We start from the raw sequence: 26965 nt of genomic DNA, 5'->3' as shown, positions 1-26965 counted from the left end.
ATCGCAGCCCTGCCCTGCCCCACTCTACCCCAGCAGCAGCCTCCTGCTCTCCACCTCCTCCCTTCCCAGACTGCTGGGGACTCCCTGCATGCCCTGCCCTGGACACCCACCTGGCTGCAGCCCTGTGTACTTTAAACCCTCAAGAGCCTGTGGGAGCAAGAGGCTCTGGGCGGGAGAGCAAGGAGCCCCAGCCCACTGCATGCTACATTGCCATGGGCTTCTGAGGGGGTGGAGTCAGCCAGATCCTGCTGCCACCCCACCATGACCCATGTACTACCTTTGGTGAGTTACTTTCTGCCCCAGACCAGTGGTAATGGGGAGGGTGGGGATCTTATGTGACTCCCATGGAGAAGAGGCCACGCCTCCCAAAAAAGCTTGGGAACCTCTGTACTAGACCATGATAGCAAGATTTTTTAAAAAAAATCTCTACAAGTACAGGTGTGCAAGATTATCTGTACAATGCCACACCTGAAATTGAAGTACAGGCACAGATACTCTCTGTGAGCCTGATCCAATGCCCATTGAAATCAGTGAGAAATCTTGAGCATTGGCTTGATCCCCCAGGGACTTTGATTCTGCCTGATGGGCGCAGTATAAAAACTTGAGTATGAAGGAGGATGTTACAAACTCCAAACTACTTGAGTTAGAGATGAAGATTCTGTTGAGGTATAAAATGCCATAAACTGAAAAGTATCTTCATGGCAGAGCAATTACATGTTTTAAATCAAGAGGGAGGCAGGATGTCACTAGAGATGGAGTCTGTCATTGCTACGCCACCACTTCATAGCCATGTGTCCCTTTGAATTTCTGCTGCAAGCTGTGAACAGTGTACCAGCGAAATAGAAGATTTCCAGCCCAGAGCAAATGGACACCTTACTTGTCTCAATATAGTGCTGCAGAGAAATAGAAATTAGTAATGGAAAAGGATAGGTGAAATAGTTACTCTTCCCTGCCAATGCAAGATTGTGCCCTAGAGTTTTGTCCGGTTTGTTCAAAGACCTCAGGCAATGGAGTACCTAAGAGTTTCCTTGAGTGAAAGCTGAATACATCTCATTTATCATGAAGCTTTGCTTACTATTCAGCCTACATTTTCTCACTGCTAGTTATACCCTTTGAACCACCTTAAATAATTCCTCCATCATGGTGTTTAAAAGCTTCTGCTATGCTCTTCCTCCCTCATCAGCTTTTGATGAAGCTATATATATCTTAATCTATCCTTCTAGTTCTAAAGAAAGTTCTCTAGTCTTCAAGCAGACAGATTGAAAGGATTTCCAAAAAGGAAAACAAGAATTCACAAACCCGTTCAATGATTTTACTTCTCAAAACAAAATTTGACCAGCTCTAGAACTGGCTGAAAAAACAGGAAAAATGTGTGTGAAGGTCTCAGTTTCCCCCCACAATTTTTGTCAGTTTGGAAAACTTCAACCCATTCTATTTCTGGTAAATGCAGAGCCCAGCGGTGGATGCCACTCCAGGCACAGCCCCAGCATCTAGAAGGATTCTACCTCTTTGCTCTCATGTTGTGATGCCTCTGCATGTAGCCCAATAACACTAAGGTGAACAAGTTCTGACCCGCAAGTTACATTGCAAACTCTTTTTTCATTTGCTGTGTTCTATCACTGCAGTGCTGCATACCAAGTTTCTCCCTCTGGTAGGTTTCATATTTGCCTCAAGAAGCATTTGCTTGCCTTTGTCCAAGATTACTTTTATATTCTTCTGGCTGTGTTTCTAATTGATCTAGGACTGTTGTTTTTGTTTGAGCTGGAAGGCGGGGTGACTGCAGTTCACTTTCAGCTGCAGATTGCATCAGTGTACTGTGTACACCTCTTCCAGAATATTACTGAAGATGTTCAATTAAAACCTCAATTATTGTATCTCCCCATTAGATACCTCTCTACTTCACTCCATAGTGCTAAGTCATTGTCATTTGTTTAGTATTGTACTCAAGTTTCAGTCCACTTGACTTGAATCCAAGCCAACTGTAACTAACAGTTCCAGTAAGAACTAAGGAATTGCAGTCATGTTTCTCTACAGTCCAGATATGTTACATGTGCTGCAATGCACTCCTCCACTCAGGCTTTGTACACACACAGGGCTATGTAGGTAGGAATGTGCTTCCCCAGATCCTGTACACGTGCTCACGCTGGTTCTCATTGAGCTAGTGCGAGTATAAATAGCAGTGTAGCAACAGTAGCGCAGGTAAGGGGGCTGTGGGAGCGCAGCTGAGTACATACCCAGTGGTTTCAGGGGGGTTTGTACTCCACACGGATCAGGCAGGCCTCCATTGCCACTACTGCCATTACACTGCTACTTAGACTAGCATTAGCTTGATAACAGCTACGTGTACACAAGCAAGGGAATCAGACCCCTAACTCATAGCATAAACATAGCCACACACACATTATACCAGTATAGTTAAAGTGGTACGACACCCCCTACTGTTGATGAAGTTATACCAGCATAAGGCATCTTTACATTAAAATAATTGTTTACACTAGGGGTTGTACGGGTATAACTATTTTAGCAAGAAAGGCACACCCGTAGCTGTCAGCTGTAGTACCAGTAGACAATCTCTGTGTAGAGCAGGTCTCAGTGCCATTACAGGGATGTACAGAGGCGGGAAGGGAAGCTGTAAGTAGATTCCCTTCATGCAGCTGCATTAGGGCCAGGCAGAATTGCAGTCCATGCACTTGAAAGTTTGGCGTTGAGCTCTTTGCAAAATCTGGTTCTTAGTTTCCAGAGCTCTCTGTAAAGAGGCAGCAGTATAATCAGGTAGGATACAAAACAAAAGCAGTTGTTTGCATACTGCAAACTTGCTATTTAACTTGGTCTCTTCCATGGAAGAACAAGTAAGGAGACTAGGTTGTAAACGCAGCAAAAGGTTTTTTTGCTAGGTAGAATCATTAGGGAGTAGAGAGATTACCTTTAATATATCCCTTAATCAATTATTTAATTCTTCAAAGAGGGTCAGGATTGAGTATATATACCAAGCAATATTTCTGTTCTCACAAAGTTTACTCTATATATGAGGATTTTTGTTTTCCAGTTTATTAGGTCAGGTTGCCATTGTGGAAACCAGTTTAACAGATTTAAAGCAAACATCTCTGCTCTGGGCTTGATTTATAATCTTAAACTGACAGTAAGAGCTTTAAAAGTAATTTTCTGCAGTACCCTTATTAGTAATGCATGAATGTTTCTAGGCTTACAATGCCATCAGCTTGGTGAAATGCACATTGGCCATCTCACATTCATTACCAGCAAGAATAAAAAGTTTTCACAAGTACCCAACTATTTTAATAAGACTATAAAGTTCAAAGAATTAGGTGCTGTGCACTGTGTGGTAAGGTTACCATTACAGATTCATCAGGCAATTTAAATTAACAGAACAATGCAAATTTTCTTTTTCTGAAAGACAGATCAGCAGCTGCTCTAAAATGAAATGAATTCTTAAGAAATACATTTCTTGTTCTCATTAGTTAAGGCCAACGGCCACATCACGTTCTAACAGTAATAAACACTCTTGCAGTGACGCTGTGGCCACCCAGAATTCTATTATCTTGTAATATACCTTGCTGTCTGTAGGTATGAAGTTCCATTCTACTGGATCTAAAGTCAAGTTTGACGTGCTGGGAACTGGCAGACAAACAAGCCAGAGAAAACCTCTTCTGCCTTTTGCTGATATGGAAGTAGGTCATGCTTTCTTAGGGGAAGTGAGTATGGCAGTGTCAGCCCTTCTGGAATGTGAACTGCACTTGACTGCAAGGGGAAGCTTTTCTGGAGAGGTTTCTTGAGGCTAGCAGGCCAGGAAACAACCTCTCACTGAGCTGCAATGGTTCATCATCCAGCTCTTTGAATGCAGTGGCCTCAGCTGACTGGGTCACTGTGGGAGAAGAAAGTAGGGTTCTAGGTACTAGAGGTCAGGACAAGAACTTCCTAACGTGGCACAGGTTATAGCATGTCTAACCTGTGTATGGTAGGTCATGCATTAAGGCCCCAAGTCAGCGAAGCACCTAAGCATGTGCTCCAGTCCCATTGACTTCACTGGGAGTACTCAAGTGCATAAAGTTATGCACTTCTTTGCAGGATCGAAGCCTAATACTTTATTCTGCATTCTTTGGCTGTGCAGCGTGAACCCAAGTGCCTTCAACTCTCTCAGGAAGTGCACTAGCAGCCTACCAGTTTACACCCTGGAGTGGCTTACTGCTAGTCGAGTATGACCTTGGAATAGATTGTTCAGTGTAGTTAGCGTCATGAAAATTCATCTCAAATCTGGCGACTCTCAGGAACTCTAGACTCTCCAAAACTCACTTCTTGCTGTATGGTTGCACCTGCTACCCATTTATTTCTGTAACAGATTTGTCTGTACAATCCAAAATTTGGTGGGGGCGGAGGGATGGGAAGAAGGACCATAGCAATCTATTTGTGCTGACAGTTACAAATTTAGATGTTGTTGAAACTTGTGTTTATTTACAGTTTGTTTATTTAAGCTTTGTATCGAGTGGGGGAAAAAAGACCCCATTAGAAGAAAAGTACTTGAGGGTTCTGTGTTTTTGTAAGAAAAATGTTAAGGCTATTTCATCTTTCCTTTAATAACTGAAATGTATTGCCAGCATTATGCCCCTGCTGTCAGTATATTTCTCTGCAGTGTGGGTCATTTGTCTCATTTTGTTTCATTTACAATTGTATGGAATCTTTGAAAAATCAGCTTTGTATGTTTCTGTCATGGCACTTTGTTGCACCAATAAATCTTTGATCTGTTCACTAAACTGCAGTTGACATTGAAACTCTTGATATGAACATTTTGTGTGCGTGTATGAGTAAGTCTTCCCGGGAATCTGTTTGAGTATCTTTGGCAAATTCTAGAGTAGGAGCTAGTGAGCTGCAAACACAGAATTAGGTCTGAGTTTGCAAACTGTACAAATTTGCCTGTGCAATTTCCTTATGCCAGCTTCTCTAAATATAGACCTTGAGACTGAGCATGCTAATTCTTAGATGTGTGTGTTGCGTCATGTATAACCATCCTTCAGCAAGTTGTGCTTCTAAATTTACTAAAGCCTGATTTTTGGTATCCTCACAAGTTTATACCTGCTTTGCAGCAGGCGTACAGATAATCTGCAGTGTAAAAAGCGGGAGAAGCTAACACTCATGGTGAGGCTGTATGAAAAGTGGAAAAGTACACAAGACATTCTTTCTACATAAACACCTTCTTCCCCTCCACAGAAAAGTTAATGCAGCCAGGGGGTGATGGCATAGGAACCAGAGACTCCTCACTAAGCAGCATGCACCACCCTCACCCATCCTCAGCAAAAACAAAATTAATGTTGTTTACAAGCAATGTTGACTCCCACTCCCACTCATGCCTGACTAATCTAATCGCCTTCTATGATGAGATTACTGGTTCTGTGGATGAAGGGAAAGTAGTGGATGTATTGTTTCTTGACTTTAGCAAAGCTTTTGACACGGTCTCCCACAGTATTCTTGTCAGCAAGTTAAGGAAGTATGGGCTGGATGAATGCACTATAAGGTGGGTAGAAAGCTGGCTAGATTGTCGGGCTCAACGGGTAGTGATCAATGGCTCCATGTCTAGTTGGCAGCCGGTATCAAGTGGAGTGCCCCAAGGGTCGGTCCTGGGGCCGGTTTTGTTCAATATTTTCATAAATGATCTGGAGGATGGTGTGGATTGCACTCTCAGCAAATTTGCGGATGATACTAAACTGGGAGGAGTGGTAGATACACTGGAGGGGAGGGATAGGATACAGAAGGACCTAGACAAATTGGAGGATTGGGCCAAAAGAAATCTGATGAGGTTCAATAAGGATAAGTGCAGGGTCCTGCACTTAGGATGGAAGAATCCAATGCACTGCTACAGACTAGGGACCGAATGGCTAGGCAGCAGTTCTGCGGAAAAGGACCTAGGGGTGACAGTGGGTGAGAAGCTGGATATGAGTCAGCAGTGTGCCCTTGTTGCCAAGAAGGCCAATGGCATTTTGGGATGTATAAGTAGGGGCATAGCGAGCAGATCGAGGGACGTGATCGTTCCCCTCTATTCGACATTGGTGAGGCCTCATCTGGAGTACTGTGTCCAGTTTTGGGTCCCACACTACAAGAAGGATGTGGATAAATTGGAGAGGGTCCAGCGAAGGGCAACAAAAATGATTAGGGGTCTAGAACACATGACTTATGAGGAGAGGCTGAGGGAGCTGGGATTGTTTAACCTGCAGAAGAGAAGAATGAGGGGGGATTTGATAGCTGCTTTCAACTACCTGAAAGGGGGTTCCAAAGAGGATGGCTCTAAACTGTTCTCAATGGTAGCAGATGACAGAACGAGGAGTAATGGTCTCAAGTTGCAGTGGGGGAGGTTTAGATTGGATATTAGGAAAAACTTTTTCACTAAGAGGGTGGTGAAACACTGGAATGCGTTACCTAGGGAGGTGGTAGAATCTCCTTCCTTAGAGGTTTTTAAGGTCAGGCTTGACAAAGCCCTGGCTGGGATGATTTAACTGGGAATTGGTCCTGCTTCGAAGGACTAGATGACCTTCAGGGGTCCCTTCCAACCCTGATAGTCTATGATTCTATGATTCACTGTATCCTTTGATTCCCTGCTGGAGGCAGAGAACAGTAATGTTATCAGTCCTACCATGGCTATGATGGCTGGAGAGCATCATGAAGATTCCAGGAGAGATGGCTTGAGTCCAGATCTCAGGGGTCCCCTGAAGGGAACTCATTTTTGTCCTCTAACTCTTAGCTGGGTTCAGGGGAAGGGGATGGAATAGGGAAGAATGCTCAGTCTCAGATATTTTGAACGAATCTTCCCCTCCACATGCTCTTTTGCAGGTAGAGAGCATATGGGCCACTGTCTTTCATTAATGATCAAGTAACTGCGAGAGGGGATTCCCTCTGTCAAGGAATTGGAGAGCTAGAGAGATGGGAACACTGCCTATTTAAGTTTGTCTGAGACTTTCTCTTATGAGACTGTGTTTTCAGTTGCTTATAACTTTGCCAAACAGCTGAGGCTGAAATTTTCTATGCTGGGGGTTTGCCTCCAGCTGGATTTTATTTATTTAAGTTTTAGAAAAATTTGATTTAGCCATTTCAGATAACAAGATTGGGGAGAAACTTTAGAGTCCTAGATTAAGGCCAGAAGGGACCACCAGATCATCCGATCTAACCTCTCAGATATCCCAGGCCATCAACACCACCCAGCACCCCCAAACTAACCCCATCAACCCAAATAAGACCTAAGTATTACAACCTACAGGAGACTGGACTATTATGTTCCACAGGCAGAGAATAGGAGGGAGCAAGATGCACCAGCACTCAGTGCCCCTGCAGTGGCAGGGAAATGGAGTGAGCTACACCCAGCTACTCCTGGCAAGTGACCCACACCCACATGCTACAGAGGAAGGCAACCTCCCCCCCGCCCCCCCCCAAGGTCACTGCCAGTCTGATTTGGGGGAAAATTCCTTCCTGACATCACATGGGGTGATAAGTTAGACCCTGAGCCAGCCCGAGTCATGCAAGCACCTCAGAGTGCTCTGTGCCACCTCAGAGCCCTGACCCACTCTGTCCGGTGTTTTGTCTTGAGCCATGGCCATCCCTGATGCTTCAGAGGAAGGAGATATAGGACACATGGGGGAAGGGAGGATAGAAACAGAAAAGATTGTCTGCATTGAGCTTGACCGGTCCCCCACAGTGCTCCTATGTACCAACTGGACCTCACATGAGTCAGGTTACCGAGGAGCTGAGGAGGAACAGAGCTGTAGAGCCAAGCAAGACATTCCTGGAAGTTGCTCCTCCTGACTGCCAGAGGCAGAGGGTTGTCTGTAAAGGCCTATACTCTAAGAATTTAGGTGTATTCTTATCACTTCGCTAGTTATAGAGGTACAAAAGAGAGAATCAAAATCACTGTCCGCCGTGTAAGAGCTTTCTCTTACTGTGGCAGCCTGAGGCCCTGTTCATAGGCTAAGGCCTTTGGCTAAGCAGCAGAGGCAGTCATAAGCTGGGAAGCGAACGGTCACATCCTCACATTCCAAACTAGTCACATTGAAATAAGGTGCTATTGGGCTGTTAGGAATACAATCCTGTCCTGATAATGCCTATCGCCTCCAGAGAAAGGGAAGTGCCTAGAAGATGTAAAAGGAAACTTAGTTTGATAGCATCCTGTCTGGAAAGAACTCACTTATCAATAGCTGGGATGTGAAATCCTCACTTCTGTTTTGTTTTGTCATTATAGTTCCCACTTTGCTATTGTTTATTTACATGGTCTCTGTCTGGTTCTGTGGTTGTTTCTGTCTGCTGTATAATTAATTTTGATGGGTGTAAACTAATTAAGGTGGTGGGATATAATTGGTTACATAATCATGTTATATGTTAGGATTGGTTAGTTAAATTTCAGGAAAATGATTGGTTAAGGTATAGCTAAGCAGAACTCAAGTTTTACTATATAGTCTGCAGTCAATCAGGAAGTGGTGGGGTGTGTGGGGGAAATGGGAACAGAATGGGGGTGGGGAAATTGGAATCCTGTTTAGCTAAGGGCAGGAATGGGATCAGGGACATAGGTAAGGCTCTGTGGTGTCAGAGCTGGGAAGGGTGACACTAAGGAAGGAAACTGGAATCATGCTTTCTGGAAGTTCATCCCAATAAACATCAAATTGTTTGCACCTTTGGACTTCGGATATTGTTGCTCTCTGTTCATGCGAGAAGGACCAGGGAAGTAAGTGGGTGAAGGAATAAGCCCCTTAACATTTTCATACCTCTAATCTTTGGTTTCATTGAATATCTCAGTGTTGTAATAAGTTTAGACAATTCAGTCATAGGCCCTTTGGGAAATTCAGACATTTTCCTGTAGAAAACAAACCTTTGATCTCTGAGGAAAGTTTCTGATGGAAAGTCTGCAGCTTAGGCCAGCTCCTCCTCAGAGAAAGGGATCCAGTCCCTTCCCTTAAGTAGGTGTCTTAATTCTGACTCCACTTGAGCCTGAAGCATAGGGAAAAGCAGAAAGCCCCTAGGAGACCAGAGCTTGAAGTGGACCTCTTCACTGAAGAGCAAGAGTATTGAGGTACCTAATTGGGTCAGCAGAGGACAGTGTGGAGAATTTAATGTCTGAATCTGTGCTGACTGGAGGGCCAAGGTTCCAGAACAGCTGGATGTTGAAGCAGCTGTGATCTGAGTGCTTATTAGAACCCACTAGGTGCTGGATCCTGTAGGGCCTAACGGCCAAAGCACCGTAAGCACTGCACCAGATACATGGTGCACCACAAAGTACTATATCAAAGGAAACAGTGTGTGATGTCCCTCAGGACTCTTGTGACCCCATGGTGGTGACCATTCACTTGTACTGTGTCCAGTTTCTCTGACAAAATAAATATGGATACATATGGGTTTTAGACCAACTTTTAAAAGACAAGGGGAAAAAATACTTGATGAGTAGTTTTACTGATGCAGTTTGGTGAGTTTGTGCTATAAGGGATAAAAATTTGTGCCAGAAAAAGCTGCTTATTTTTATTTTAAATGAAAGTGGGCGTTGGATGTCAGTGGAGAAGGAAGGGAGCTGCAGGAACTGGAAGTGAAATGATAAATTCCACCGGCTTTGTGATGTGTTTATGGTCTGAGCTGGACTTGCAGAGCCTGCGCAGCATGTTCCCAGTGGGTAGAGTTGCCTGCACAATGGGAGGAATAGCAGAATTAAAATCAGCAGGCTGCGTATACAACATGTCACACAAACGCGTGCAAGGGATGATCGCCTACTTAGTTTTAATAAGTCCAGTTGCAATTACTCTCTTGGAGAGAAGGTAGAACCAGAATCGGAGGACTGATGTGGTTTCAGGCTTCACAAGGACATATTGCATTGACCTTTCATTCCACATACCTTCATGGAACATGGAGGTAGGGGCATGATCTGTAGGAAGGAAGAGTCAACAGGAAGTCAGTCTGCACACACATGGCTAGAATGCTAGCCTGCAGCAGCTCTGTAAATAGTTGCTTTAATAAAGATCCAGTTTAGTTTAATAAAAATGGAGTCCTGTCCTATTACCCAGAACATGGTGCATGGAAGACTCCAAACTCCATGTTACTACTTCTTCATAGCACTATTAGTAATGACACTACTGGCTGGAGTGCTGCTGACAGAGCTCAGAGATTCTACTTCAGGGTCTGCTTTGGGGCAGGAATTCACTGGGTAATGGCTGAAACAATGTGGAAACAATGTAAAAAATGTTGCAAGGGCCACTCATTTAAAAATCAAACCTTAATTACTTAATGATAGAACAGAAGGGCAGGTGAGGCTTATTAGTCTATCCTTGCACTAAGGGAAGTATCCTTGATTGGATTAACACATGTAGGATACTATACAAGTGCTAAATAGGATCCTCTTCATATCAAGTAAACATAACATGAAGGTTACAATTGCATTGTACAGGCATGATAATCAAAGAAACAAGATTACATGGATATGTACAACAGTCTTTTAGTAGGGATGACTTTTAAATTTACTTGGTGATATGCAGCAGCATCAAATTCTAATTACCACCATGGAGAAACGCTAGGAAAATAGACTGCTAGCCTCATGAGAAATATGTACAGTCGCAGTCCAGGTTTATCCAACAACTTACTCTAGAAAGGGAAATAATATTAGGATGAGAGCTTACGAAAGTCAGTGAGATTTTCTTATCGAATGAGGAAATGACAGAAGCAGGTTTGGCTTGATGGAATTTCACAAGGCATTGAAATGTGAGGATTGGATAGCTCAGCAGCTGCAGTGACCCTGCGCAGCCTGTCACCGAGTAGAGTCCAGAGCAGGGCCCAGGTGCTGATCAGAATTCCATGCTGAAGGAGCCATTGCATACCCCAGATCATGCACTATGATGTTTATTTGCCATTCTAGGGGCTGAGTTGCTGGACTAAGGCCAGAGCGCTCAACACATTGAAGAGTCGAGTCCTATTACACAAAGAACCAACAACAATACACATTTTATTTTCCCAAAGAGCGCCATACTTTACTGAAGAAACCGAGGGTGAAATCATTGTCTTTCAGGTAGGAGAATCCCTCCTGTTGCTTACTCATGGGCTTACCCTGGTACCCGTTCCAGTGGCGTAAGATAGCACCATCTTCCTTCAAGCTGTCCTCCCACAAAGTGCTTGTTCAGTCAGTACCCTATTGTATACACTGGAAAAGTGTTGGGCATTTGACTATTTTTAATACTAGCTGTTTTGGCTGTTGAAAGGGATAAGCACGATGGGTGCTTGAGTGCACCACCAGCTTGTGGAAGGCTGGCCCTATCTCAGCTGCCTCATTAGCTGTCCAGCTCCATGGTTGGTCCGCACTGGTGCGGTCTCCGCTGCATGCCTTACTCATAGAATCAGGGCATGTCCGTGCTTAAAATGTTGCAGCTGCACAGCTGTAGGCCATCCGTGTAGACGCTCATGAGCAGCGGGAGGGGTTCTCCCATCGCTGTAGTTAATCCACCTTCCCAAGAGGCGGTGGCTAGGCCGACGGAAGAATTCTTCCGCTGACTTAGCTTTGTCTACACTGGGGATTTGGTTGGTTGTTTCTCTCAGAGGTGTGGATTTTTCACACCCCTGAGAGATGCAGCTCTGCTGATGTAAGCTCCCAGTGTAGACCAGGCTTCACATTCTCGCCAAACTGCATCTCCCTAGAATACAGAAAGACCCAGGCTAAAGCCCTTCTTTGTGATATAAGAGCACAACCTCAGTAGCCTTCACCCTGAGAAGGGCAAGACCACAGTGACTGCTAGTTAGAGAACACCTGTCTGTTACCTTGTTTCCCCTCCCCTCCCTTCACCTCCCATTTCTCAGTGTATTGACCTCTTGCTTCTCGTCACACTATCAGGGTATAGCTGTGCTGCAGCTTCAGTGGGCACACCTGCGCTACCTTTAGTCTAGTTTACAGGACTAAAAACAGCAGTGGAGGTGCAGCAGCACGGGCTTCAGCGCAGGCCACCCGTAACCCTGAGTGCCTACTCGCATTGCTAGCCCATGCTCGGTCTGTGCCACCGCAGCTTCATTGCTACTTTCAGCCATGCAAACTAGAATAAAGGTAGCCCTGGTATGCCCACCCACGCTGCAATCACATCTCTGATTGCAGTGACATAGCCTTAGAATGTGTGCTCTTGGGTAGGGGGTGGGTGTTCATATAACATAATAGGACACTGGGGTCCTGATCACCACCTGGCCTCATTAAGCACTACTGCAGTAGAAATGAGCCGTGATAACCTCTGTTGAGTGACAACCCAGTCACACAAAATACACAAGGCACAACCTGCATACCACTCCCATCTAAAAGGAACCTGGTTTTGCAGCCTTTCATCCACTAGATATCTCTTGATTTGAATTCCAACAGTGCTGCGACATTAGACATAAGCATGAAATCCACATCTTGCCATCTCTCTATGTTGAAGGGTTAATGTCTAGCTATTCCACCTGGAAGCAGGCGGGGCACACCCTGACTGTCTCCTAGGAGCAATGCACACATTGCTCTATCCAAGGACAAGGGCTAGATATGAACCCTGAGAACCTGATTGTTTGGACAGCAACTGTGGGAGGTTTCTTTAGCCTGGGCTCAAGGCCTGAGAACCAGGATTGTAGTAGATAGAGGATGGTAACTAAGCATATGAATCAACGTCATACATTCCTTTGTGTAGCAGTGTGTAATGTTTAGGGGGAGAAATATAATAAAAGGAGAAGGTGGAAGGCAGGGGGGGCAGAACAGCCCATCTCCGCTGACCAGCCTGCTTGCTTGCAAAAAGCTGTGTTCTGTCTCATCACTGAACCGCAACAACTGGCGCCCAAACGTGGGGCCCTCAGCACTCACCTCGCCCGGCAAGGGTTTCAGACGCGTCACTCATCCACTTCGTGGATCCCGGTGAGTATTTTTCATTGTGGTAAGTATGGGAAGCTCCCTCTCTGCTTTGCAAGTGCAACACTGCAATGAGCTGCAGTATTTGCTGCGTAAGGCTCAGCATGACTGCCCGGCTCGAGAACTCACTCTCCTGCTACAGGAGGTGCGTGCCAAGTGCCCGTGGTATCCTGAAGCTGGAAGCCTTAAGCTAGCGGACTGGGAGCGATTGGGCCAGACATTGCACAAAGAGCCTCGGGCACCCGTGCAGGCTTTACATGCCTGGCACCTCTGCCGCGACGTGGTACAGCGTGTCGCCTCAGACAGACCCTCCCTCGCGAGGCTGGTGCTCTCGCCGCCCCCGTCCGCCCCTGCAGTCATCCCCCCTCCTGGCGATGCGACACAGCGTGTCGCCTTGGAAAGGCCCTCTTCAGCACCAACAGAGGAGCTGCCGATCCTGCCACCCCCGTCCGCTCCTGCAGCCATCCCTCCCCCTGCTTCGCCCCCAGTGCCTCTATTACCACCGCCTCCCTGGCCTTCCCCACCGGAGCCGGTGTGTGATCACCCTCCCCCCATGGGGCCCCCTGGAGAGTCATCTGCATCTGCTCAGAAGCTTTCGCTGGTGCAACAAATGGTTCACGCAGCGAAAGCTCGATCAGATCTTACAGCAGAGGAGCTGGCTGATCTGGTCTCCGTTTGCCCGGTGACCTGGCAGAATGATGACCAGGGCAACCCCGTGGGCACCTGGACCACTCTGCCATACTCGGTGGTTAGAGAGGTAAAGAAAGCAATTCGTGAATTTGGCCTGACTAGCACCTTTGTGCGTGGTCTCATTGAAGGGATGGGTGCTGGGTACTCCCTAATCCCTGAGGATTGGAAAACGCTGCTGCGCATGATGTTGTCACCCAGTCAGTATGTTATTTGGCTTAGTGAGTATCGGCAGATGGCAGAACGCCAAGCCCAGGTATATAGAGAGCAAGGTATCATTTATGAGCATTTGGCAGGGGAGGGCCAGTTTGCTACTATTGGGATGCAGTCTCAACTCCCTCAGGCCGTCTTCCCCATTATCTCCACCTGTGCCCAGCATGCCTTCAAGAAGGTCCCGGATTCAGGCAAGCCTACCAAAAGCTTTGTCAGTATCCGTCAGGGTGCCTTAGAGTCCTTTTTGGATTTTACCAACAGATTGCAGGAGGCTATCCTCCGACAGGTGGATAACACTGAGGCAGCTCACGAGCTCCTGTTAAAATTGGCAGTTGAAAATGCAAATGAGGATTGCCGCCGTGCTCTCCAGGCAGCACAAGTCTCTGGTGTTTTAGAGCTCTCAGACATGCTGCGGGCGTGCCAGAACATTGGCACACAAGCCCACAAGGCTGGAGTTCTGGCTGCCGCCCTCAGAAAAACTGGGAAGGAGGGGAAGCGCTGTTACCGCTGTGGAAAGGAGGGTCATTTTCAGCGGGAGTGCCGCTCATCTAAGGCACCAGCCCGACCCTCAAAGAAGTGCCCCAAGTGTGGGAAAGGTTATCACTGGGCTAATCAGTGTCGTAGCGGGTCGGGAAACCGCGCGACGGGTCCCCCCCGAACCCAGGGCCAAACGGGGGTGTTTCCTACTCAGGCAATCGCTCCTCTGCCTTGGAATCCGTAGACTCTATGAGGGCAGCGACTGCTGGAAGTGCAGGGCTTGATTTGATCATGCAGGAGGACACTGACTTTCAGCTGCCAGGGGAGGTCTGTGCCATACCTACACAGGTGACGGGACCTCTCCCTGCCGGCTTTGTAGGTCTTGTTCTCCCTCGCTCACATGCTGGGAAACAGGGCTTTTTTGTCATTCCAGGGGTTATTGATGCTGATTACACTGGCATTATTAAGGTTCAGGTGTGGACTCATCTTCCACAGTCGCTCCCGCGTGGACGGTCAATTGCACAATTGATTTTAGTCCCCTATCAGGTGCCAGCTGCCGAGGATCGAACTCGGGGTGGAGGAGGCTTTGGATCGACGTTGTCTCACTCGCCGTCTCACAGCGCGTCTTCTCCACTTGTTGCTCTGACAATGTCAGTCCGCCCCTCAAAACCTTGCTAGATAAACAATTAAAACAAGGGGAGCTGCGTCTCTGAACCTTAGGAGACATTCAACAACAGATGTATATTCTCTTGTTTACTTTAAATAATTTAACACTGAATGCAGATCAGCAGACCCCTGCGGATCGGCATTTTCACAAATCTGAGGTACTGGAAAGACCGCGTGTCTTTTACCGTCAGCTGCCCGATCCACAGTGGCTGGGCCCAGCACCTCTAATTACTTGGGGTCGGGGATATGCTGCTGTGTCTCTCCCTGCAGGACCGTTGTGGGTTCCAGCCCGGTGCGTGCGACCAGCACTTAAACAACATGGCATGGCACCAGGGGCTGTCGAATCCCATACCAGAGTTTCAGCTGACCTTGGAGGAGACCGCGTTGCCCCCCGAGTCGACAACAGCGGGACGGAAACGGAGGAGGCGTAACGTCCCAAGCCAGCCCGTGACAGGGGGAGCAGTAAAAGCATTGGTCGCCACGGCTCAACGAAAACTGGCAGCAGATCAGCAGCCAGAAACTCCTAAGACTTTGTTTGTGGCGATTCTCGCCCAAATCACTGCTAATTCTGTGATGATTGTGTGCCTTTTGTGCCTGCTATTTCCTGTAGGGGTTGGCTCGGAAGCGCCTCCCCTGTTACAAGCCCGAAGGAGAATAAGATACTGCTCTTTGCTTATGCTAATCTTTTCTCCCAGTATTTTAGCATGGCTAATTGGGGCCCGGCCAACTATACTCTGCCTCGCACGGCTATATTCCTTCACACACCGTACCCAGCCGGGGCTCACAATGTCACCTGTGCGCGTGTAGTTAACTGCACTAGTACAAAGGTGCCATTGGGCTGTCAAAAAATTTCTCAATCCCTTTTAAATTGTTCCCATGCTGTTAATGTTTTATATAATTATGGCCATATCATCCTACCATCAGGATGGGTTTTTACTTGTGGTTCATGCACCTTTAATTATATTCCTGCAAATTTAAGTGATGGCACCCTTTGCTGTCTTAGTAGAATGATACTTATATTGCCTTTTGCTGGTTACAATTGTAGTAAAAGAAGTGTACCCCTTTTAGATGATTATATTGCAGATGTTAAGCTTTTGGTTATTTTGTGTTTGTAATTATTGGGCTTATTTTTTGTTGTTGCTGTGTACAATGTATTCCTTCCTTGTTAAGACTTTGTAAAATTTTTGCCCTGGAAAGCTCCCCAGGTTATGTCCTTGTCTGTCTGGGAGTTAAATAGCATGATAAAACAAATTGGCGGCTACCATGAGATGGCCAATTATCAATAAACAAAAAAGGGGAGATGAAGGGTTAATGTCTAGCTATTCCACCTGGAAGCAGGCGGGGCACACCCTGACTGTCTCCTAGGAGCAATGCACACATTGCTCTATCCAAGGACAAGGGCTAGATATGAACCCTGAGAACTTGATTGTTTGGACAGCAACTGTGGGAGGTTTTTTTAGCCTGGGCTCAAGGCCTGAGAACCAGGATTGTAGTAGATAGAGGATGGTAACTAAGCATATGAATCAACGTCATACATTCCTTTGTGTAGCAGTGTGTAATGTTTAGGGGGAGAAATATAATAAAAGGAGAAGGTGGAAGGCAGGGGGGGCAGAACAGCCCATCTCCGCTGACCAGCCTGCTTGCTTGCAAAAAGCTGTGTTCTGTCTCATCACTGAACCGCAACACTATGTGGCATGACAAAGATCATAATCCAAAAAGTTATTTCAAGTGCATGCTCCACAAGGAAATGTTATATAACTGGGGCTAAGACACTGCAGTGCAGTAAAGCTTCCCTGAAAGATGAAGGACTTGAGCAGCTGCTCTGTAAGTGCTTACGTACCAAGAAGAGCAAAAAGTAGCATCAGGTTTTAACTTATGCTTCTCTAAAGATTGATTTTTAAGCTTCAGTCAGCCTAATTAAATGATTTTTCCATAGTGTCACCAGATGGGAAAAGCAATGAACAGTGTCAGTAATGCAGATAATGCATTATAAGGACAGACAGCCGCAAAGATATATTTTTCGCACGTAATTGATGTAAACAAGACTGTCACTTTTGGAGGGGAAGTTTATAAACAGGAGGAAAGGGGTTTCATTTCTTACTGTCTCCTGGTGACATATTGCACAGAGCTGGGAAAACTGTACAGCTTGGAAAATAATTCAGTGAATAATTTGATTTCACCTGGTTTCTAGTTGAAGTTTGCCTACACGAAGCTTATGATTTTCTCTAGTTGATGTGCTATGCAAGATTATTCAGTACGACTAAGATCCACAAAGGAGTTGAAATTATTTCAATCAATGGAACTTAGGAGCCTATAAACCTTTGTGGGTCTGGGCCTATGTTTTCCACAATTAATTTTTGGGGCCTGATTCTTTGCTGCCTTGTTGTTTACACCTGAGCAAGGCAGGTGCAAAATACTGCCTAGCATGCTAGCCTTTACATCAATTTTACTGAAGTGTAAATGAGAATATGGGCAGTGGAGAATCAGGCCTACAGGTAACATAGCTTTGTTTGTGTTCTCACTGGTTGATTATTTTTTAAAATCAAATTTCCTGCTGTAGTTTGAATTTAGAATTTGCTTTTGAAAAATATACTTTAAAGTTGTTTACAGTTTGCTCTTCCTGCAAAGATTCCTGCCGGTATGTTAGTTCACTAACTTATTCACACTGTAAATACAAGATTGTACATACAGCTAAACTCAACCTTCACTTTCACCCTTCTGCACTCACCCCTTTATCAGCACTAGTAGTTGTGGATGTCTGATGAAGCAGATGGTATTTGAAGAAGATAGTTTGGTGACGGGGTGATGGAAGGCTGGAAGGTTTGCATCGGTTGAGGGCAGAGTTAAGGTTATGGTGCACAATACTTGTAGTAACAGTAAGGTGTTTGCCTGTGGGTGGAGATGAGGGTATGTGCTGTTAGATGGCTTAAATTTTCACTTTCTTGTTTTAAGGGTTTGTGTAGCAACCTTTACTGCTTCAAAATGTTGTGTATTATGACTTTCTAGGGTTTGCTTTATTGCTTCAGTGTTTACTGTGGATGACAGTCAAGTCAGGGATAGAAGAGCAGCTGCACATAAGCCCTTTTGTGTCACTTTGCCTATGCCAGAGCAATGTAGTTCCTGGCACCAGGTTTCATGTGTGTCCACCTAGCTCCCCCACATCAAGTGTGAATACAGCTGCTCTCCCCTCAATCGGCCCTGGGTGCACAGCATACATCTTCAGTTAAACGCGAATGTCTAAAATGACCCTAAATCCAACTTGAAAAGAGCTACAGCGGTTGTCACAGATCTACTCAGGATCCACCTCTTCAAAGCTGTGTAGATACAGTGCTTTTTATAGCAATATCGGTCAACAATAAAATGTAGGACTGCCAGGGGCCAAATTCAAAGAAGATAAACTGAACAAATGACATAGAAAATTTGAAGGACATAAAAACTAGCCTAGTGTGAAATTTCACACCAATAGTCCATCTACTTTTAGAGAAAAATAGGAATTTATGCCCTGTTTTAAGTCTTTCTTAGAAAACATCCCCAACTGTGGAGTTACTGCCGGTTGCCTTCATAATGCAGCACCTAAAGAACAGCAAGCAGTTACAGAAGAGCTAAAAGACATGTTCCCTACCCTGTAGAGATCAGGGAACGCTGATCCTGTCAGAGCCCACTCGCACAGACCCTTGGGCCATCCGCACAGACCAGCTTGCAGAATCGGAGGCAAATTGTTTCTTGCCAACAATGAGTGAGGAGACAAACAGGAGAGGGGGTGGGGACGAGTCCCGCCAATTAGATGTGGTAACTCACGTTTGTTACAAGAAAGTCTTTATGCTCTCGCTGTGTGATTGTTTAATAGTAATGGTTTATAATCTGACTTTAAAAATTTGCTTCACTGAGTTTTCCTGTGCTACTTCCCTCTAGAACTCTTGTGGTTCATTGGGTTGAACAAACATACAAAGAAGGAGCTGAAGTAACACCCAGCTCAAAGTGGGCTTCCACTGTACTCTGCTTTGTACATAGAGTGAGAGACTGACCCAGAAGTGTACATTCTAAACAGCCAAGACAAGTCGTGGACCAAGACACAGAGGCACAAAGGTGAAGGGACTTGGCCATGGTCTCACAGCAGGTCAGCTGCAGAGCAAGGAACAGAACTGAGCTCCTCTGACTCCCAATCCAGTGCCTAGTTGCTAGACATGAGTAGCATCTGATAGATAGTTAAATGCATTATTAATTATTCATGGTTGCAAGAACCTTTTGGACACTTACCAGACCGTTATATCAAATGGTTTTATGAATTATTATACCAGGGTTTACACATGATTTATAGTTTAACCTTTAATATCAAAGTTGATCCTTTAATACTGTATTGTTTAGGAGGATTATTTTTTGTCTGTCAGAGGTTGTTTCCAGTTCCAAACAGATAAATAAGCTGTCGAGTTGCTTGAAAATACTGAAGTTTTAAAAAAAGGGAAAAAATGAAACATGATTCCCACTCTATGCTGTTGCAATTGAAATACATCTTCATTTCTTCACTGAAGCAGCTTAATGCAAAAACAAGATTACAAACTGTATACTACCCAAAATAAAACCTCAAGCTACTAAGTCAAGTAGGTAAGTTATAAAACAATGTTCCATCAACTACTATTAAATATTCAAATAAACACCATAAAAACTTCAGGAGGAATTTATGGGGACTTTGGATGCAGATAGTAAAATTATTAAAGCTCCCTAACCCCAAATCAAACTACACCATTTGTCCAATCTATTCCAGGCATCAGTCAAAGCCGCATACAAATGTCTTGTAAAAAAAATAAATTCTTATATCTAATGGACGCAGTGTGTACTTCATCTCCGGCAACTGAATGCATTCTGCTGTATACACACAGGCATCTTCAAGTGTAGGATCCCTCTCAGAGAAGTGATATAGTGCATATGACACTGATGAAATGGAAGGGGAATAGTGTATAAACATAGATCAGTATTTGAGTGAAAAGAACAAAGGAGTTTGCTGGTTTTCAGTCTAGGATGCTGTTATTGCCATGGGTACATACTGTATACAGTACCAGTGGCAAGGGAATGATAAATTGCATGAGAAAAATTGGGGAAGTTCTGTAATAATATGATTGTGTGGGAAAGAAATTATAATAGCAAGAATGTGGAAGTAGAAAGGGAGGATGCTATAAAGAGCATCAAAGAACAGAGCATAATCTAGAAACTGATTTAACTCACTCTCTTTAGTGGTATATGCTTAGTGGAGAAGTTGTCTTTAGGAGGGATTTGAATGGCACCCGGTGTTAACTTGCTTTGAAAGCCTCTTTCAAAGCATCAGTTTCATTCTGTTGCACTCTGGTATTGTACTGCATTGTATTTCTATTGTTTGAAGCAGAGGTTTCCAGCAATGAACAGAGGTAACAGTTGGGTCACGATCATCTATGTGGCTGTAATGAACATAACATGTCCAAAGTCCGGGTTACCCTTGAAGAAATGGCTAGAAAATAGCGTATATCAATGACAAACAAAAGCAGTATGTACTGTAGCTTCACTTTACTGATCCACTACATTCGTCCACACGCAAGTTCATATTCTGCCACCCTTAACATTGAACAGTGCCTTACTCCATGAGTAAGGGACAGAGACAGATAGGTTTAGGAAATGTGAGTAATGGGGTCAATGTGTGTTTGTGTAAGCTTTGAGAGACATGAAGCGGATACAAGAAGGGAAAATAGTCACTATCTTAAGCAGAATGGCACTGATCAAGTGTAAGTTGTGCACTGTGGAAGCTGAGCTTCAAATATCAAAGGGTCTGAACACAGAGCAGTGTAAGATAAAACACTGAAAACATTACAAATCCGATTTTCCAATGAGAGATCATACAAGATTAGTGTAATTAAAGAGTGAATTTTCATTGGAAAGATGTATTTTAAAACATTCTTTGAGCTGCTGTTCCTATAATCGAGCAACTGCTCTAATAGGTATCGCTACACCAGCCTATTTAAAGCTAAACTGAAATGCTTTTAAAGTAATAGAGAAAAGGAAGGATCACGATCAAAATAGAAGCAACACATTTTAAAAAACATACAATCAGCTCCTCTATTTGTCTGCCAGCCTCTGAATTCCAGACTTTAGGATTCTGTTTCACTTGCTACATGTGTCTTCAGGGACATTCAACCCCTGGGGTGAGGGGCTGTAACTCTCACTGGCAGGAGAGGCTATTGTGTGGAGAAGGCACTAGTCTGGAATTTGTGAGATTGGGTTGAATTCCAAGCTCTGCACCAGACTTCCTGCATGGTCTTGGGCAAGTCACTTACCCTGCATCTATTTCCTAACTATAAATTGGATAATACATCCTTAATCTGTCTTGTTGATTTAGATTTTAAACTCTTTAAGAACATAAGAACATAAGAATGGCCATACTGGGTCAGACCAAAGGTCCATCCAGCCCAATATCCTGTCTACCAACAGTGGCCAATGCCAGGTGCCCCAGAGGGAGTGAACCTAACACGTAATGATCAAGTGATCTCTCTCCTGCCATCCATCTCCACCCTCTGACAAACAGAGGCTAGACACACCATTCCTTACCCATCCTGGCTAAAAGCCATTAATGGACTTAACTTCCATGAATTGATCCAATTCTCTTTTAAACCCTGTTATAGTCCTAGCCTTCACAACCTCTTCAGGCAAGGAGTTCCACAGGTTGACTGTGCGCTGAGTGAAGAACTTCCTTTTATTTCTGTTAAACCTGCTACCCATTAATTTCATTTTGTGGCCCCTAGTTCTTATATTATGGGAACAAGTAAATAACTTTTCCTTATTCACTTTCTTCACACCACTCATGATTTTATATACCTCTATCATATTCCCCCTTAGTCTCCTCTTTTCCAAGCTGAAAAGTCCTAGCCTCTTTAATGTCTCCTCATTTGGGACCCGTTCCACATCCCTCATCATTTTAGTTGCCCTTTTCTGAACCTTTTCTAATGCCAGTATATCTTTTTTGAAATGAGGGGACCACATCTGTACACAGTATTCAAGATGTGGGCATACCATGGATTTATATAAGGGCAATAAGATATTCTCCATCTTGTTCTCTATCCCTTTTTTAATGATTCCTCACATCCCGTTTGCTTTTTTGACTACCGTTGCACACTGCCTGGGCATCTTCAGAGAACTATCCACAATGACTCCAAGATCTTTCTCCTGATTAGCTGTAGATAAATTAGCCCCCATCATATTGTATGTATAGTTGGGGTTATTTTTTCCAATGTGCATTACTTTACATTCATCCACATTAAATTTCATTTGCCATTTTGTTGCCCAATCACTTAGTTTTGTGAGATCTTTTTGAAGTTCTTCACAGTATGCTTTGGTCTTAACTATCTTGAGCAGTTTAGTATCGTCTGCAAACTTTGCCACCTCGCTGTTTACCCCTTTCTCCAGATCATTTATGAATAAGTTGAATAGGATTGGTCCTAGGACTGACCCTTGGGGAACACCACTAGTTACCCCTCTCCATTCTGAAAATTTACCATTTATTCCTATCCTTTGTTTCCAGTCTTTTAACCAGTTCTCAATCCATGACAGGATCTTCCCTCTTCTCCCATGACAACTTAATTTACTTAAGAGCCTTTGGTGAGGGACCTTGTCAAAGGCTTTCTGGAAATCTAAGTACACTATGTCCACTGGATCCTCCTTGTCACATGTTTGTTGACTCTGTCAAAGAACCCTAATAGATTAGTAAGACATGATCTCCCTTTACAGAAACCATGTGGACTTTTGCGCAACAATTTATGTTCTTCTATGTGTCTGACAATTTTATTCTTTACTATTGTTTCAACTAATCTCCCGGTACTGATGTTAGACTTACCAGTCTGTAATTGCCAGGATCACCTCTAGAGCCTTGCTTAAATATTGGTGTTACATTAGCTATCTTCCAGTCATTGGGTACAGTAGCAGATTTAAAGGGCAGGTTACAAACCATAGTTAATAGTTCTGCAATTTCACATTTGAATTCTTTCAGAACTCTTGGGTGAATGCCATCTGGTCCCAGTGACTTGTTACTGTTAAGTTTCTCAATTCCAAAACCTCCTCTAGTTACGCTTCAATCAATCTGTGACAATTCCTCAGATTTGTCACCTACAAAAGACAGCTCAGGTTTGGGAATCTTCCTGACATCCTCAGCCGTGAAGACTGAAGCAAAGAATTCATTTAGTTTCTCTGCGATGACTTTATCATCTTTAAGTGCTCCTTTTGTATCTCGATCATCCAGGGGCCCCACTGATTGTTTAGCAGGCTTCCTGCTTCTGATGTACTTAAAAACATTTTGTTATTGCCTTTTGAGGTTTTGGCTAGCTGTTCTTCAAACTCCTTTTTGGCTTTTCTTATTACATTTTTACATTTAATTTGGCAGTGTTTATGCTCCTTTCTATTTACCTCATTATGATTTGACTTCCACTTTTTAAAAAATGCCTTTTTATCTCTCACTGCTTCTTTTACATGGTTGTTAAGCCATGGTGGCTCTTTTTTAGTTTTTACTATGTTTTTAAATTTGGGGTATACATTTAAGTTGAGCCTCTATTATGGTGTCTTTGAAAAGTGTCCATGCAGCTTGCAGGGATTTCACTCTAGTCACTGTACCTTTTAAGTTCTGTTTAACTAACCTCCTCATTTTTGCATAGTTCCCCTTTCTGAAATTAAATGACACAGTGTTGGGCTATTGAGGTGTTCTTCCCACCACAGGAATGTTAAATGTTATTATATTATGGTCACTATTTCCAAGTGGTCCTGATATAGTTACCTCTTGGACCAGATCCTGTGCTCCACCCAGGACTAGATCGAGAGTTGCCTCTCCCGTTGTGGGTTCCTGTACCAGCTGCTCCAAGAAGCAGTCATTTAAAGTATCGAGAAATTTTGTCTTTGCATTTCATCCTGAGGTGACATGTACCCAGTCAATATGAGGATAATTGAAATCCCCCACTATTATTGAGTTTTTTATTTTGATAGCCTCTCTAATCTCCCTTAGCATTTCATCGTCACTATCACTGTCCTGGTCAGGTGGTCGATAACAGATCCCTACTGTTATATTCTTATTAGAGCAAGGAATTACTATCCATAGAGATTCTATGGAACATGTGGATTTATTTAAGATTTTTATTTCATTTGATTCTACATTTTCTTTCACATATAGTGCTTTGGATCAGGGTGGGATAGTCTTACTATATCTGTACACAGCCTGACACAGTGGGGCCCCAATCTCACTTAGGGCCTCCAGCTGCTGATGAAATACAAATATTTATACATACCAGGGATGAATTTCACCTGTATCTTGTAAATGATTTGTCTAAGAGTGTAAGGACCACAGTCCCCAGAGTTGGGGGCCAAAGACCCGATGTAAGGATATTAGACTTCTTTTTATTAGCTCTCTGGCCAGGTCACTTACAGTTCCCCCATTCTAGGGTAACTGAAGCTAAGTCAGGAGAGGACGCAGACTGCTGCAGGGCCAGGGCAGTGGTGGTGGTGGAGAGCTTGTTATACCAACCTCATTGCAAGGGGGCGCACCACCACCAGTGAGTCACACATAAGCAACTGTATTCCATATAAAGGGCCTGATCTTTACCTGGTGTAAATGGGTACAGCTTTATTGACTTCAAAGGAGCTGTACCAATTTATGCCAGCTGGAGATCTGACCCAAGAGGAACAGGGATGCATAAAACTAGGGAGATAATATTTCTTTCATTTGCCATATAAAACATTGGCTCAAATAACTACTATATTGCTGTTTTCATGGCTTCTAGCAAATGCTGCTATTAGTTCTGGAGCAGTGCTCTGATCTACAGATCATCTTTGATCTCCATGTATTGTTTTGACTGCTGATCTCAAATGAGGTTGTATTGTGTCTTGAACAGATTGCATCCACTCTGCAATTTCACCTACATCCAGTTGATTACGAAACAGTTGGCTAGTACCATTTTGCATCTGAGCTTCTGCAAACACTGTGTCTGGTCTGTGTTCAGCAGTTGCCGAAAGAAGATTTTTTAAAATCATTTTTATGCAGAGGATATTAGGTAAGAGAGATTTGTCTTTTGTGAAATGACTAGTAGAGTGTAGTGATATTGTAGCTATGTTGGTCCCAGGATATTAGAGAGACAAGGCAGGTGAGGTGCTATCTTGTATTGGACCAACTTCTGCTGGTGAAAGAGACAAGCTTTCAAGCTCCGCCGAGCTTCCACCAAAAGAAGTTGATCCAATAAAAGATATTACCTCACCCACCTTCTCTTTCTTTAGCAGCGTGTAATCATTACTAAAACCTTCGGCCCACACACACATTTATATCATGTTAATATTGAGAGACTGGTCACAATATTCAAAAGGGCAGATGCTGCATGACATTGATAGGAGTAAGTGCTGAGTGTGGCAGAAGAGAGTGATGAGTTTTACTTCAATATATTATTCAGCCATTAGATGTCTATATGATGTACAAAGTTCCAGCCAAGTTATGGTCACTGGTAAACAGAGGAATCATGGCTGGAACTTGAGCTGTGTGAGTGCTTCCAGTTGTGGGCATTTTCTTTGGAAGTGATTTTTGTTGACACCAGATATAACTCCTCTGCACCTGGGAGGTCGCTCGAAAAGGGTTGTGATGCCATGCTGCTATGGGGAAGGGGTGTCCTGGGGTTGCATTGTCCTTTCAAGAGCTTCATCAATCTCATGAAGGGCTTGTGGGGCTGAGCTCCTTGACTGTTCCACAAGGGCTGATATCCACACAGTGATGACAGGATTAGAGGTAGCTCTGGGGTTTTCCTGTACAGTGTAGCATCTGTCCCATTATTAAGGGTCTTACTGACTCATGCTGCGGTGAGGAGAGAGATGCTATAATGATGTGACACTGAAGTGTCGGTCAGAGTGTTCCTTCTGTGGTGGCCTGTTCTCAGCCACTGAGGTCAAACCACTGCCAGGAACGTGCTCCTGCTGTCTGACACTATTAGTGACTGGATGGGCTTTAGTCACTTGTGTCAACACCTGAGCAGTGTCCAGCTTTGGGATGTCCTCATGAAACATAGTCCATGTCCTCTTTAGTTTGATTTAGATCATGAGCCTGATTCTGTTGCCCTGCACCTTGGAGTCATTTACACTCATGCATAGTGAGTAAAATGTGATGTAAAATGATAGCAGGTCAGAAGTCTCCACTCGGGGACAGATCCTCTCTACCACTGTCTCCTTTGGGATGAGGAGCTGGAAAGCTGTTGGCCAAGGGGAAAATACATAAGAGATGCAGAGTTGTCTGGCTCTTCACCATCCCTATTCCTGGCCCCAGTATAGGGGGATGACCAGGAGGAAGGTCTAAATATTGTTGCACTCCAGTAGTTATGAGCTGGCATAATGTAGAACAGCCTCTTTTGAATTCCCATCTCCTTAGTTTTAAGATAGCACTAAACTACACGAGGGTTGGGGTCAGCTACAGACCCAGGCCCACTATCTGGAAGCTGCCAACAGGTCCTTTGCTACTCCCGCTCAGCTGTTGAGCCTGTTTATAGCACTTTATATACGTTTGCACCAAGTGCCTGCACAAGGTGCACAGCAAAGGAGAATCAGGCCCTCGATTTTTGCTCCTTGTTTCCCTGAATCTAAAGTAAGATGTGCATAAGGTCAATCATAGCAATATCAAGTTATATTGTTAAAATAACTTGAGCCAATAACATCAGGAAGTTCTCTTAGAAAGCTATCAATATTATCTTCAGATTTTAATGTGAAGTTCCTGTTCTATTGGCTTTAGATTACTGGCCACTAGTACACTTTATTTTTTTATTTCTCAGGATGGAATTTTCAAATGCAAACAGTGCTGTTGTAACTTCTGCTACCATTCATGTCAAGGGCTAGCTTTTCCATTTCCTTCAATAAGAATAGTTAGCCTACTGCTGTGTGGTTAAGAAGATATTCCGTGGTGTCCTGGCTATGGTTTATTTCCATTTGTCTGTTACAAACCACGGAAACCTAAATTTGACAGAGGATGCGAAAAACTATTTTATAAAAATCCCCGAACAAAACCAAAACAAATTCCACTAT

At 44.1% G+C, this 26965-nt stretch overlaps 1 long non-coding RNA gene across 1 annotated transcript; it reads left to right on the top strand.

The window, feature by feature from the left end:
- Positions 1–12435: 12435 nt before the first annotated feature.
- LOC311526669 lies at positions 12436–24822 on the top strand. The gene is made up of 3 exons (XR_014713089.1): positions 12436–12880; positions 14685–16741; positions 24808–24822. It is a non-coding gene; the product is annotated as an uncharacterized lncRNA (long non-coding RNA).
- Positions 24823–26965: the final 2143 nt, after the last annotated feature.

Source organism: Lepidochelys olivacea (genome assembly GCF_965140295.1).
Source record: "Lepidochelys olivacea isolate rLepOli2 genome assembly, chromosome: 9".
Taxonomy (NCBI): Eukaryota; Metazoa; Chordata; order Testudines; family Cheloniidae; genus Lepidochelys; species Lepidochelys olivacea.
Note: the sequence above shows the minus strand (reverse complement) of the source record. Positions and strands in the feature narration are given on the sequence as shown.